Here is a 10,008-nt window from a genome sequence, read left to right as displayed (position 1 = left end):
GTACAGTCATCACCCATTGGGTACAGTCATCACCCACTGGATAAAGGCAGCACTCACCAGATACAGTCATCACCCACCAGGTACAGTCATTGCCCACCAGATACAAGCATCACCCACCAGGTACAGCCATCACCCCCTAGGTACAGTTATTGCCCACCGGATACAGGCACCACTCACCAGATACAGTCATCACCCACTGGGTACGGTCATCACCCACTGGGTACAGGCGTCACCCCCCGGGCACAGGCAGCACTCGGCTGGTTCAGGCACCCCCTGTCCCCTTCCTTTCCGTGGCCAATTCCTGGCTCCCCCAAAACTGTCAGCATTTGTTTCCCATGCTCTGCAGGACTCCCCCTTCTCAATGCACACGGGCACACCAGCACCCAGGCAGTTCTCCAAACCCGTCGTATCTCTGGGATCCTGACGCCAATTGACAGGTGCCCGGGATCAACTTTTTCACAACGACAGCCCTCCGCCCCGGACCACGCATGCACACCAGCAGGCCAGGCGGGCACCCCCCCTTTCCCCTGCCCACCTCCTCTCCGCACGCACTCCCCAGCTGGCTCTCTCTCCCCTCGACGCCCCCGTCTCTGCCACCAGGAACAAATATGATTTCTGATTGAACATCACTTTATTTGCCAGTTCTGCGGTCTTCTCTTATCTTGTTCCACATTGCTCAGGCTTTGTGGTTAAATTATGTATTAAGGTCAATGTCAAAACAGAGAAGATCTGTAACCTACAGGGAGCTGGCTTTTATTCGTGATTAGGGTGAAGTGCGGGCTGCCTGTCAGTGAGCGGGGAGGCGCACCCAGCGTGGGGGCCTCCGCCGCGGGGGCTCTACAAAGGCTGCCCGCCTGGCTCCCGGGACGCACCGTCAGAGCTTCCCCCGATCGCCCGCCTCTCTTGAAAGCCCCGCTCGCCCCAGCTTCAATCTGAGAGCTGTCAGCCGCACCTATGGAGCCGTGTCATAAATCAAACGCAAAGTCTGTTCGCTGGGGAGCGCCGCGGATGTCATGTACCGCTTGTAGTTTGAGATCTTCTGAAGGAAAACGGTGTCAGAATAAGGAAGACGGGGAGGGATGTGGGTTTTCTGGGTTGTTTTTCTTTTTTTTCTTTTTCCTTAAAAAAGAAAAAAACAGACAACACTTGAAAAGACGGACTGTAAACTTTTTTGCAAAAACTTGCTCTGTTCTGAGAGCTGGGTTCAGCCTCGCCATGAATGAATCAGGGAGAATTTAGGCAGGGGCCCCGGAGGAGGGCAGGAGAGAGTCCGGCGGTTTTCCTCTCTCCTCCCCGCCCACCCCACCTGGGATTTTTTTCTTGAGGAGCGTTTGTCAACAAGCGTTCGCATTAGTTCCCCGGGCTTGTCTGCTGGAGACAAGTCCTCCTGCCTCCCGGAGGCGCCTTCCAAGGCAGGCGGAGCCGGCAAGAGGCTGTGTGTCGCAGGCACTGAGCTTGCGTGCCTGGAGGAAGGACACCCCCACGGGCACCCCTCTGGCCAGCCAGGCGAGGACTCCCTTCTGCAACCTTCTGCAACGGCCGCCTCCGTTGCAACGATTCCCACGTGCTGGGGGAATGAAGGCACCCGCACGCTTGGTCCACCCCGCCGCACCTGCTCTTGAGACGTGAGCTTTTAGAAAAAGCGAGACCAAGGATTTCGCTGGTGGCCCACTAGTTCACACTCCATGTCCCCAGTGCAGGAGGCTCGGGTTCAATCCCTCGCCAGGGACCGAGATCCCACCTGCCGCAACCAAGAGTTTCCGTGCCACAGCTAAAATCCGTGGGCCGCAGCTGGGACCCAGCACCACCAAGCAAATAAAATGAATATTAAGAAAAGGAAAGTGAGACCTTCCCAGGGAGACCCGGATGCTGCCTCATCAGAGCCTGTGGGTGATGGTGCTGGCCGCGTAGACGGAACCTCACGGGTTTTGCGTCGGGCTCTCAGGGCCTCCACGTTGGGACCCCAAGGGCCTCCTGTTATAAGGAAGAGGGTCCCCTGTGCTGCAGTGGGCAGTGAGGTGCCTCTCGGGGAGACTCGGTCTCTTGTCCCCGCCCCCCACTAGGCAGGTCCACAAAAGAAGGTGCACTAACTCCAATCCGTGCAGAACACAGGGTTCGAGAACGGACCTGAACGCTTCAGTGATGCTTTAGACTGACCTCAGGACCCCCCGGCCACTCGGCGGTAAAGAACGGGCCTGCAGGAGACGGGGGGTGGATCCCTGGGGTGCAGGGGAAGGTCCCCTGGAGAAGGGAATGGTTACCCACTTCCACATGCTTTGTATTGGAGTCTAGGTGAGTAACAGTTGGTGATGGTTTCAGGTGGACAGCACAGGGACTCAGCCACACACACACATGGACCCTTCCTCCCCCAGCGCCCCTCCCAGCCAGGCTGCCATGAGACACTGAGCAGAGTTCCCTGTGCTGGGCAGCAGGTCCTTGCTGGTTCTCCGTGTTAAATCCAGCAGTGAGTCCATGTCCATCAGAGACTCCCTGACTATCCCTCTCCCATCCTTCCCCCTGGTGACCATAAGGTTATTACAGAGTACTGAGCAGAGTTCCCTGTGCTGTCCAGCAGGTCCTTGCTGGTTCTCCGTGTTAAATCCAGCAGTGAGTCCATGTCCATCAGAGACTCCCTGACTATCCCTCTCCCATCCTTCCCCCTGGTGACCATAAGGTTATTACAGAGTACTGAGCAGAGTTCCCTGTGCTGCCCAGCAGGTCCTTGCTGGTTCTCCGTGTTAAATCCAGCAGTGAGTCCATGTCCATCAGAGACTCCCTGACTATCCCTTCCCCCATCCTTCCCCCTGGTGACCATAAGGTTATTACAGAGTACTGAGCAGAGTTCCCTGTGCTGCCCAGCAGGTCCTTGCTGGTTCTCCGTGTTAAACACAGCAGTGAGTCCATGTCCATCAGAGACTCCCTGACTATCCCTTCCCCCATCCTTCCCCCTGGTGACCATAAGGTTATTACAGAGTACTGAGCAGAGTTCCCTGTGCTGCCCAGCAGGTCCTTGCTGGTTCTCCGTGTTAAACACAGCAGTGAGTCCATGTCCATCAGAGACTCCCTGAGTATCCCTCTCCCCCATCCTTCCCCCTGGTGACCATAAGGTTATTACAGAGTACTGAACAGAGTTCCCTGTGCTGGACAGCAGGTCCTTGCTGGTTCTCCGTGTTAAACACAGCAGTGAGTCCATGTCCATCAGAGACTCCCTGAGTATCCCTCTCCCCCATCCTTCCCCCTGGTGACCATAAGGTTATTACAGAGTACTGAGCAGAGTTCCCTGTGCTGGGCAGCAGGTCCTTGCTGGTTCTCCGTGTTAAACACAGCAGTGAGTCCATCTCCATCAGAGACTCCCTGAGTTTCCCTCTCCCCCATCCTTCCCCCTGGTGACCATAAGGTTATTACAGAGTACTGAGCAGAGTTCCCTGTGCTGGACAGCAGGTCCTTGCTGGTTCTCCGTGTTAAATCCAGCAGTGAGTCCATGTCCGTCCCAGACTCCCTGCCCACCCCTCCCCCACCCTCCCCCTGGGCGCCATCGTTTTCTAGGCCCATGAGTCCGCGTCCCTTTTCTACGTTCATCTGTGCCGTATCTTCTTAGATTCCCCGTGTCAGGGCTGTCACGTGGCGTTTCTCCTTCTCTGTCTGGCTTACTTTACTCAGCATGACCCTCTCTAGGTCCACCCATGTTGTGGCAAATGGGATTGTGTCGTTCTTTTCCATGGCTGAGTAATGTTCTGGGGTATGTCCGTGTGTGTGTGTGTGTGTGTGTGTGTATCTGTGTGTCTGTGTGTGTGTGTAGGTGTGTGTGTGTCTGTGTGTGTGTCTGTGTGTCTGTGTGTGTAGGTGTGTGTGTATCTGTGTGTGTGTGTGTCTGTGTGTGTGTGTGCGTGCACCCGTGCATGCCGCATCTTATTTGTCCATTCTTTTCCATGGCTGAGTAATGTTCCGGGGGGTGTGTCTGTGTGTCTGTGTGTGTGTATGTGTGTCTGTGTGTGTCTGTGTGTGTGTGTCTGTGTGTGTGTGTGTCTGTGTCTGTGTGTCTGTGTCTGTGTGTGTGTGTGTAGGTGTGTGTGTGTATGTCTGTGTGTGCGTGTGTCTGTGTGTCTGTGTGTGTGTCTGTGTCTGTGTGTGTCTGTGTATGTGTGTCTGTGTGTAGGTGTGTGTGTGTATGTGTGTGTGTGTGTATCTGTGTGTCTGTGTGTCTGTGTGTGTGTATGTGTGTCTGTGTGTAGGTGTGTGTGTGTATGTGTGTGTGTGTGTGTGTCTGTGTGTGTGTGTGTCTGTGTGTCTGTGTCTGTGTGTGTGTGTAGGTGTGTGTGTGTGTGTGTCTGTGTGTCTGTGCGTGTGTCTGTGTGTCTGTGTCTGTGTATGTGTGTCTGTGTGTCTGTGTGTGTGTGTCTGTGTGTGTGTGTGTGCACGCACGCGTGCATGCCGCATCTTATTTGTCCGTTCCTCCGTCCATGGACATCTAGGTTGCTTCCACATCCTGGCTGCTGTAAACAGCAGTGCAGTGGACACTGGGGAGCATACACGCTTTCAGGTCGTGTTTTCCTTCCAAGACGTGCCCAGGATTGGCTCCGCGGGACTCATGCGACAGCTCTGTGTTCAGTCTCTCAAGGCGCCTCCATACTGCTCTCCATTCTGGCTGCACCAACCCCCATCCCCACCAACACTGCAGGAGGGCTCCCTCCTCTCCACACCCTCCCAGCGCTTACTGTTTACGGACTTTTGTTTTTATGATGATGGCCACTCTGACTGGTATGAGGTGATGTCTCGTAGTTTTGGGTGTTGAACATCTTTCCATGTGCCTCTTGGCCACCTGTATGTCTTCTTTGGAGAAACGTCGAGATATGCCTTCTTTTTAAATTCCTTTCCTTTACAATACTGTGTTGGTTTTGCCATCCACTGGCATGAATCCGCCACGGGTGTCCGTGAGTTCCCGACCCTGAACCCCCCTCCCGCCTCCCACCCCGTATCATGTCTCTGGGTCATCCCCGAGCACCAGCCCCAAGCATCCTGCATCCTGCATCGAACATAGACTGGCGCTTCGTTTCTTACATGACAGTGTACATGTTTCAGTGCCATTCTCCCAGATCATCCCGCCCTCTCCCTCTCCCTCTGAGTCCAAAAGTCCGCTATACACATCTGTGTCTCTTTCCCTGTCTTGCATACAGGGTCGTCATTGCCATCTTCCTAAATTCCATATATATGTGTTAGTATACTGTATTGGTGTTTTTCTTTCTGGCTTACTTCACTCTGTATAATCGGCTCCAGTTTCATCCATCTCATCAGAACTGATTCAAATGAATTCTTTTTAACGGCTGAGTAATACTCCATTGTGTATATGTACCACAGCTTTCTTATCCATTCATCTGCTGATGGACATCTAGGTTGTTTCCATGTCCTGGCTATTATAAACAGTGCTGTGACGAACACTGGGGTACATGCGTCTCTTTCTATTCTGGTTTCCTCAGTGTGTATGCCCAGCAGTGGGATTGCTGGGTCACAGGGCAGTTCTGTTTCCAGTTTTTTAAGGAATCTCCACACTGTTCTCCATAGTGGCTGTACTAGCTTGCATTCCCACCAACAGTGTAAGAGGGTTCCCTTGGGCAGATCTCTTCTGCCCAATTTTTGCCCACTCCAGTATTCTTGCCTGGGAAATCCCATGGAGAGAGGAGGAGCCTGGAGGCTTACAGTCCACGGGGTCGCTAAGAGTTGGTCACAGCTGAGTGACTAAATGTCAGCAGTAGGCTGTCGCTGTCTGAAAGTCGGGGGAGAGTTGTCTTGTCCAATGCCCACCACTCTATGCTTTCCCACAAGAGTGTAATAGACGTAAGACCAGCTTGCACTATTACATAAGGTCCGTGGTTGCTAACTCAGCAAAGAATCTGCCTGCAATGCAGGAGACCCTGGCTCGGGAAGATCCCCTGAAAGAGGGCATGGCAACCCACTCCAGTATTATTGCCTGGAGAATCCCATGGACAGGGGAGCCTGGTGGGCTACAGTTCATGGGGTCACAAGAGTCAGACAAGACTTAGAGATTAAACCACCAGCAGTAACAGCATGCAGTGTACAATGTATTCCGTCACATACGTGTGATGTGCGTGCGTGTACATCTGTAGATACACGTACAATGGACATACACAATGAAAAAGTGAGATGAGAAAGGTCTCACAATCTCGTAGAAACCAGAGCCCTGGTGAGATTAGTTCAGGAGACGGGGACGCAGAAGCGGCAGGCGGGAACCTCCCGGCTGTTGGAACCAGTGCCTGCCTCAACACGAGCAACATAACCAGAGGTTGTCTGTAAAAACCGCTGGGTTGTGCGCTGGGATTTCTACACCTCTGTACTCGGCAGTGTCTAACTGTTTGCAGCCCCGTGCACTGTAGCCCGCCAGGTTCCTCTGTCCACGGGGTTCCCCAAGCAGGAACACGAGTGGGTTGTCATTCCTCTCCTCCAAGGGATCTTCCCAACCCAGGGATCAAACCCAGAGCAATGGGATGCTACTGGCCCTAAGCCATCTTCTGTGCTTCGGCCAGGCTGCCTGGACGGAGGACAAGGGATGAAATTTCGAGCCGCTGAAAACAAATGTACCAAGAGTGCACTCCTGGACTCTACCCCGCCTTTCTCTCCACCGCAGAATAGAGACACGGACGCAGAGGAGAAGCCGTGAGGAGACAGAGGCGGAGACGGGAGGGAGGCGGCCGCCAGCCCAGGGACGGACGCCCAGAGCCCCCGGAAGCTGGAAGAAGCGGGAGGACCCTCCCCTGGAGCCTCTGCAGGGAGCCCAGCCCTGAGTCACCCTGGCTCAGACGTGTGGTCCCCAGGACTCGGGGAGGACGGATGTCTGTGGTTTCAAGTCCCATGCTTTGTGGTCCTTTGTTACAGGAAGTGAGGTGTTAGCCACTCAGTGGTGTCTGGCTGTTTGCAGTCCTGTAGACTGTAGCCCACCAAGTTCCGCTGCCCATGGGATTCTCCAGGCTAGCATACCGGAGTGGGTGGCCCTTCCATTCTCCAGCAGAGCTTCCCAGCCCAGGGACTGAACCCCTGTCTCTTGCACTGGCAGGCAGATTCATTATCCTCTGAGTCACCAGGGAATCCTGATTACAAACAACCAACCCAGTGCGCACATCCCGCGGACCCCTCTCTGGGGCCTGCACCCTGCAGGCCTCATCAGCCCAGGGACAGGTGCAGACAACTCAGGCGCGCCCTGTACCCCACGGCCTGCAGAAGTAGCCCGTCCAGGCAGCCCCACCCCGCTCAGCTTCGACACCGGCCTCCCGGATCCTCCCAGGTCCCCACTGCCATGCCTCCTCCCCTCAGAGCCTCCTATCTCCAGGGTCTGCGGGTTCTTCCCTGAACATCATCTCTGCGTCCACCAGTGCGTCTCTCCAGGGGGGATGACAACCAAGTCCTGGGTCTCAGGTCAAGGTCCCAGCTGACATCTCTGCAGACCCCAGACCTGCTCTTGGGGGCCATGGGCGCTCAGCCGATCCTGTCCTGCACGGTGGGGCTGAGCCCTGGGGCACTGTGGAGGTGCTGGGCAACCAGGGCACGGCCACCCTCTGCTCAGGGGCATCGGCCGTGTGCACGTGAAGCCAGCCAGCCCGGCGCCCGCGATCAAGGCTGGCATCCAGGTCTGATTAGCTGCACCCTGCTCTCCACGCCTCCCTTTATCAAGCGGCCGCAGCCTGGCCTGCTCGCCCGGAGCCCAGACCAGACCACTCTGGCCGGGGAATACTAATCAGTGGTAATTAGCAGCAGCGAGCCGGGCCTGGGTGCTAATGGGCCCCATGCTGCGGCCACCCGAGGACCCTCTGGAGCTGCCCTCAACCAGAGCCAGCCCCCCCCAACCAGACACCAGACTCCACGCTGCCACGGCCAGCCCACGCTGGTCCAGGCGGGAATCGGGCAGCCTGGGGACCCCCGGTCCTGACGCTTATGAACACACAGGTGTACATGCCTGGAGGGCCACTCTGCCCAGCTCCAGGAGGGGCTGGGCCCCGGAGGCCCCCTCCCACAGGCAACCTGCCTCCGTCTCCCCAGGACGCCCTGACCGCCCCGCCCCGGACCTTACAGCTCCAGCGGGGCGGGGCGCACCGTCTCCAGGCCCCTCCGCCACCCAAGGTCGCCTCGACCACGTCCCTGCCTGCCGGGCGGCCCCGTGGCTCCTGCAGCCCTGCTGGGCCAAGGCTGTGACCCCTCGTGCTGAAATGGGGCCTGTGCTCTCCCCGCGAGAGGCCGACACTTTCATTCTAACTCGAGTCCTGAGACAGGGCGTGAAGACTCTACGGCCCCGCTACGGGCTGAAAGTGTTAAGCGTTCATTGCTCAGGCGTGTCTGACTCTGTGTGACCCCATGGACCGTAGCCCGCCAGGCTCCTCTTTCCCTGGGATTCTCCAGGCAAGGACACGGGAGTGGGCTGCCATTTCCTCCTCCAGGGCATCTTCCCGGCCCAGGGATGGAGCCTACATTTCTCTCTCCTGCTTTAGCAGGCAGGTTCTTTACCACTAGCCTCTAACTTTGGCAAATCAAGGGAAATCGGAATTTGGATTCCCACACAGGAATCCGACCTATGTCCAAAGCAAGACGGCACACCCAGCAGGCAGAGCTGGGTCTGGTTCGTTCAGACCCAACGCAAGTGCTGCAGAGGGCCCTGCAGACTCTGAGAACATGCAGGCTTGGAAGAAATGATCTTGTATTCTTCACATGGGCATAGAATGGGGGGTCTGGGGTCTACAAATGAGGTGAGGGGCAGGAATGAGGCAGTGAAGCCCCTCCCCAAAATGCCAGCTGCCCAGGACGGCAGCCCAGGGCATGGTGGAGGTGTTGTCTGCCTTAAACTTTTCCTTAGCGAGACTTTCAGCACAATCAACTGTTCCTTCTACTGACTGATGCAAAAATCCTTTTAAAGACAGGGCTTTTCATGACCCCTTAAAGCTAGTAATTTATTTTTCCTGTCACGTTGCTTCAGCACAAATGTAAAAATGCTCACGCGCAACGTTCACTTTTTTTGTTTTTCTGGTCCTTGTGTTCATCGCTGAGTCGTGTCTGACACTTTGTGACCCCATGGACTGTAGCCCACCAGGCTCCTGTCTGTGGGATTCTCCAGGCAAGAATACTGGAGTGAGTTGCTGTTGTCCTTCTCCAGGGGGTCTTCCTGACCCAGGGATGGAACCCAGGTCTCCTGAACTGCAAGGAGATTCTCTACCATCTGAGCTACCAGGGAAGTCCCTTTTGAATTTTTGATGACTTATTTTTGGGTCTTCAGTGTGGCGCGTGGGCTTTCTCCAGTTGCAGCGAGTGTAGGCTGCTCTTCATTTTGACGTGGAGGCTCCTCACGACGGCCACTTCTCTCGCTGTGGAGCACGGGCGCTAGAGTGCGTGGGCGTCTCTAGCTGCGGCTCAAGGCTGAGCTGCCCCACGGCATGTGGGACCCTCAAGGACCAGGGATCGGACCCGTGTCCCCTGCACTGGCAGGCGGATTCTTAACCACCGCACCGCCAGGGAAGTCCATGTGGGGTGGTCATATACGTCAGTAAATGACCACAACAAATTGATCAACTGAATCCCGGAAAAGTGATGAACCCTTGACCATCAAACCTCACACACCCACTTCCTGTGACCAGCGGTGTTGATTCAATGTCAGGTTTGGTGGAGAAACATGCTTCAAGCTCTCATATTGAGCCTGCTTTGGTATTCGTGCATCAGTGGTCCTCGCCCTGAAAATGCCGTTTGAATCACCCAGGCGTCAAGTGCCCACGTGCCAAGATTCGGTTTGCCAGCCCAGGAGAGGGACACGTTGCATTTGAGAAAGGTAGACACACCCACCTCAACGCCGCGGGGAATCCGAAGCCCCAGGAAGGCTCGGCTGAGGAGGGGGTACATCCTTTGTGGTGACCCCTCATGGGAAAGGCTGCTCACCCTGCCCCAAGTCTGTAGAAAGAGACGTCTGTGTGCGTGTGTGTGCGTGTGCATGCGTGTGTGTGTACTCAGTCATGTCTGACT

Source organism: Ovis canadensis, chromosome X (genome assembly GCF_042477335.2).
Source record: "Ovis canadensis isolate MfBH-ARS-UI-01 breed Bighorn chromosome X, ARS-UI_OviCan_v2, whole genome shotgun sequence".
In the NCBI taxonomy this organism is placed as follows: Eukaryota; Metazoa; Chordata; class Mammalia; order Artiodactyla; family Bovidae; genus Ovis; species Ovis canadensis.
This window is presented reverse-complemented; position numbering follows the sequence as displayed.